Below are 6,000 nucleotides of genomic sequence, written 5' to 3'. Positions count from 1 at the left end.
GAGCTGTATCTGCCCAGTATCTGCTGATTAAAACTTCATGTAATGGCAATGTGATTACTGGCAGAGCAGTGACCTTCACCCTGGCAACTTGGCTTCCAGGGTCACAGAGCTCTGCAGCTCAATAATAGACTGATGTCTGGAGAAGACTTCAGTCATAAAAATCAAAACACTCCTCTGACTTTGTGATTTTCTCATAATGACCATCAGGATAGCAGGTGAATTAATCCCTTTTTCACACTGCCAAAATGACCTCTCAATTATTACAGACAAAGAGAGGAAAATGGTGAATTTATATTTAGTGGGAAAGGACTTGGGTCACCATCTTGCATACTCTATCAATAATGCCATAAGTAATCATACTGTCAGCAGGCATTTAAAAATCATTTCCACCTCATTCATCAAGTTACTTTTCTTATCACATAAATGGAGAATCTGACTCCATTTCTGAGTGCAGCTAGAGGCTGTGAGAGACAATGTCCTGTCCTTCCCTTCCCTCCCCTCCCACAGGAGTCCCAACAGCAGGAGCTCAACCTGTGCTATGCTCAGTTCACTCATTTTCCTGTTACATATACTGACCTGCTAAGTGCTGCCTATCTTCTTTGTATGTTTACATAGAGCATATATAAAAGGACAGAGCACTCGCATGGATAGACTAGCACAGACATACTCTAGTGATATAAGTTTAAATACAACTAGGGTTTGCAAGGCATTTTAAGGTGAAAAGATATGCATCATTGCTGACTACCCTTAAAAGTTGTATTTCTCCTTTTTTCTGCTTAACATATACTGTCTGTAAGCGATGACAAATGAATAGGCTGTTATCTCACAGGATAATGGCTTTCTGCTTCTATGTTGTGCTGAATTGAAGTGGAGATATTCAGGTGTGAGCAAGGGAAGGATGCTGATTTCCAAAGCAGAGAGTCAAACAGCGACAGGCTTCTGCTACTAAAGCTTTATCCTCTCTCGTAAAATGAACTTAAGCAGACATTGGAAAAGTAACTCTTCCTATTGGAGTGTGTTACAAAAAAACTACCCTCATTTTTGTTGTCTGCTGCCTCTACATATCAGCAAAACCATTGCCAGCTGATGCCAGATACATGGACTATTTCACTAGCCAACAAAAGTAAACAAAAGTGCTCCTTCTCCTCCACCAGATTTTGATAGACCGATCCAGTGAAATAACTAATACCTGAATAATCTCATTGACTTTCTGCTGCTTTTTGGCACAGTCAAGTACTGAGCCATGAAGGTTTTTCTACACAGAAGGCGTACACTGCAAAGGCTTGGCTACACACAAAATTGTAACTATACTGGTATAGTAAAAATGCTATAATTTCCCTCGGGTAGAAACAGTTATACCAGTATAAAGAAGCTTATTTATGCCTAAATTTCTATTTCAATACCAGCAGGCGAATAAACTGTACTGGTATAAAACACCTTTGTGCCAGTACAACAGTGTCCCCAACTAGTGGTTATACTAGTTTATCTATTTCAGTAGAAAAATCACACCTTTAATGGAAATAGCTATACCAGTACAAAACCTGAGTCAATCAGGCCTGAGCAAAAACTTTGTACAGGTTCCTTTCCCCCCCTCCTCAATACTATAAAAACTGTCTTAATAAATAATCTGGTTGGATATTTTCTGAGCGCTGGCTTGGACTACTTTTTAGTGCTCACCGGCAAACCTGGGTCAAATATTCAGTAGTCTGGCAGCCAGGGAGGCTTCACAGTGTGATGACAATGCTTGCAGGAAATATTATATTTTAATCCTTCTTATTCTGGTTCTTTTCCCTTTTAAGGAGCAACTAATGCCCGGTGTGGAGATACTAGTGTGGACAGGGGCTGAATGAGAAGCCATGCTCACTAGGGCTCGTCGAGCACTCTGCTGACTCAACATCCCTTCTGGAACTGCTTACTGCCTTTGGGGCCAGTTTGGGTTTCCCTGCCTGACCCCGCAGCACAGCTGGGGGGATGAGGCGAGAGAGGACGGTGCTGACAGCCATACCCACACTCCATGGATAGAAAAAGGAGTTTCAGAAATCAGGCAGACCAAACCACATGGCAGAACCTGTTCCCTTGAAAACAGAAAAACGCAACCCTCATCATACTGGATACTGGTCTCATGATTTTGTGGGTCTGACTCATGATCCTTCATCTCTGAAAATTCTGCCTCACACACTGAAAAATAAAATCTGCTCCTAGGCACAGGTCAGGTAGAACTGGGATGTATTTCTTATAAAACCAGGTTTACATCTTGAATTTGGTATTTCTCTGGCAGACTTCAATGCTGGACTGGTGTGCTGTTGTGGAGAATAATGTTACCTTCTCTTGGGAGAAACCTCCCCTGGCAAGTTAAACCTATTTTTTCTAATGCCACCTTTGATTACTGGTGACAATTTACTGTCCTGGGCATATGAGGCAAAAAGGCATTTTTGCCATTTTTGGTAATGGTGGAAAACTTTCTTGGGGTTAAAAGTATGCAAAGGGAACTGGTTGAAATTGCTTTTGAAATCTCATTTGGATTGCACCCTTAGTCATGTAACATGAGATCTGCATCCTGAGGAAAACAAGAAATCCTCACCTTTTGTTCCCAGTTTTGAGAACATGCAGCATGTTGTTACCCTGGGTTGGGCTCTGTGATGTTACTTAGTGCCAGAAAAAACAGAAAAACATGCTGGAAGTGAGGTACTGCATCTTGCCATAGACCACACAAGCCTAAGAAAAGCTCTTCTGAATTGATGCAAATAAAAAGGAGGAGTGGGGGGAAGTACAGGTTGTCCCCAAGCCCTTTTTTTGTTTGTGCAATTGCTGTACTCACCAAGTTTTGACTTGTTTTAGAATTGGGTTTAAAATCCTCAGCCTTTCCACTGTGAAGAAAAGGGGAAGATATGAACCTGTGCTGATGCAGGGCTTTTCCTTGAGAACAGGACTTCTCCTGTGCTGGGTCATTTGCTGGGAATTTTATTAGCTTGAAATAGTCTCCACTGCCTCCCAAGAGCAGTATGTAACACAAGATCTATTCTTTGCAGATCGTGCCCAATGATTTAGGATGTGCAAATCATTTAAAACGATCCATGCTCCCTCCATCCGGAGTTGCCTGCCTGGGCTGCTGTCCTGTGTTTATACAGCGGCTAATAGAAAGATCCTTGTTAAAGCACTTGGATGCTGCTAAAGCAGCAGTATCAGGAACTTTTTCCTCTTGGGTCTTCCCTTGGGGATAGTGGGCAGTATAGCTACAGGTGGGCAGGAAGCCTTAATGGAGATACAGGCTATTTAACAATCAGGGAACTTCTACCATGCAGAAAATCTGTTTTAAATTTAGCAGCTGGATTCCAAATCCCTCTTGTATTATGTGTTTGTTGGAGTTGTGTCTAGTTATGGATACAAGTATCTAGGCATGTTATCTAGTATTTCATACTTAATGTGTTTGGGGGAACAGATAAAAAAAACACAAGGGTATGTTAAGGTGTCTGGTATGAAAGCCAGCAGGACAGCTGTTTCTCTGCCACTCTGAAGTTTGAACAATACCATGAGAGGTTGAATTTGTTTCTTATTTGATCTGTACTTACTGTATTTAGTATATAGGCCAGGAAGCTGCATGACTTGGAGAACAGGACCAAAGAATGACACAGGAGTCCCAAGCTCCAGTTTTACCTCTGCCACTAACATCTTGGGTGACCTCAGGCAACTCACATGACTGCTTTGCTCCCATCCTCCTCTTCTTCTGACTTTTCTAGTTTGTAAAGGTCTTTGGGGCAGAGACAGTCACTTATATGGTGTTTGCACAGTACCAAACACAGCAGGGCTCAGGAGCTCAATTAAGGCTCGTATTTACAAATATAAGTAAATAGTAATATAAATAGAAGGCATTCTGCCTGCTCAGCATACTGCTGCTGCAGAGGATTAACCCATTCCAGAAGTCCAATGTCTTCTTGACCGCTTTGATGCCAGGACAAGATGAATAAAACATGCTACTCATTACTTTTAAAAAGCATTTGCATAAAATATATTGCTATATTTTACTACATTTTCCTGTTATGCAAGCCCACCTTTATGTGGTGAGATTTATTGCATGCTAAGATTTATTGACTTATTTCAGCATGGAAATGACTATTAAGATTGACCTGTCAGCAGTTTTTAATTTAATTGCTCTTTGATCCTTCAGCCTTGAACATATTTGCATTTCCAACTAAGCATCTCTTGGCAACACTTGTAGAGTACAGCAGAAAGCAGTAGCTGCGATGCAGAGTCCTAAGGAAGCCTGTGAGTTTCTCCATTTCTGGATGTGGCCCCATCTGATCTTGAATTACTGCAGGTTTTCAATCTCACTTTATCCTTAAAAGAGTGCTTTTGGGTGGCAATAATACTGCTTTCACTCCCTAACCTTTTAATTCCATTCTGACTATAAAATAGGCAAAATCTCAAAGGAACAATTTCTAACTTGAAACCAAAATCAGGTATATCTACATCTGCCCATATTCTGTGTTCCATGCCCCCACAGGGTGGGGGGATGAAACTTGTGGCCACTCTGCATGAAAATATGTCTTAGCTTGCTCCTTAATATAAAGCAAATGTCTATGAGGATGGAAGATTTCCATGGCGTTTTTATGGAAAAATATTACACAGCATCCTCCTCCGCAGAGAAAACCAGCACTAATACACAACGTAGTGCAAAACTGACTATGTGGAAATAGTTCGGATTATCAGGACTATAAAGGAGAATGAGGATGTGGAACTGCCCTCTCCTGGAATGAAAGACCTGCTCTGATTCCCAGTTTGAACCTGGAAAAATTCTCTCTAATGACAGATGCATAGGATAAAACTAGTAAACTTTAACTTGTATAACTGGGCTTAGAAGCACACTATGTACAAATGCTGGCCCCAACAGCAGTAATGCAGTAATTTTACATAACACGGAATTGTTGCTAAATTATTCATCAACACATAAAAATATAACTCTTTGCAGTTCTGCAGCACTGGCTGTCTGCAAATTGCGTCTGAGAGTTCCTTCCATAAGTTGGGAAGTCTGGAACATTAGCTGGGAGGCTAATGAATGAGGGGATATGCATCATGCAGTCAGCCAAACCACTACTGTGTTTGGTTCTGGCTGGTTAGGGAATGTGCCAGGTACAGCCACCACCTGGGCTGACTGAAGGACTGGGGGCTGGGTTTTATCAGCAAAGGCTCTACAGTGGGGATAGCTGAGTCTTGTCTTGAACATGTTAACTAACTCACCAGGTAGATGTATCAGCCTGTTATGTTCAGCCTCAGTATTTCACTGATAACTTCCAAAATTCAGATCTAACAGTAGTTTTGGTGACCTATTGCTTACTGAGGCCCTTCCTGTACGTTGTTTGCACTGTTATATGTTGCTGTAGCAGGGAGGGTTGTAGCTCTTTGGGTCACTTACTCCTAGGTTTTGTCAGAAAGTAGATCCATCCACTTCCTCTCCCTTTGGCATTATCATTGCCTCTGGTTTAAGAAGAGAAATTGGCTGCTGGGATCTGGGTACGGTAGTTGGCAAACACTGGATCATGAATCACTCTCCACCTCAACTGCTGTCCACCTGTGGAGCCTTTGCTCATCACTTCAGCAGAAGCACTTGGTTTGCCATCTTGAGTACTGGATAAATCAAACCACATTTTGGCTTATCACAAGGAAAAAAAACCAAACCGAAACCAGTGACACAACCCATCAGTGATGCCCTTGCCGCCCAAATCAAGTTGTGACCCACTCACCCGTGCCAAGCACTACAAGGGGCAAATGCCAGAGTTTCTGACAGAAACCCCTCTGTTGAACACATGAAACAAGACAAAGGAAACCCATGCCTATTTGCACTGTGTTTGCTTTGTTTCTATTGCAGTAAACACAGGTTCCGATGTAGAAGACAATGATGTTCCACAGTCTTGTTCTTTCAATAAGGTTTCCTTTTTCAACTCCTGACTTGCAAACTGGACAATGGTGTTTGTTTATGAATAATGTCTTCTTTCAGTCTGGTGT

Source organism: Chiroxiphia lanceolata, chromosome 1, assembly GCF_009829145.1.
Source record: "Chiroxiphia lanceolata isolate bChiLan1 chromosome 1, bChiLan1.pri, whole genome shotgun sequence".
In the NCBI taxonomy this organism is placed as follows: Eukaryota; Metazoa; Chordata; class Aves; order Passeriformes; family Pipridae; genus Chiroxiphia; species Chiroxiphia lanceolata.
Note: the sequence above shows the minus strand (reverse complement) of the source record.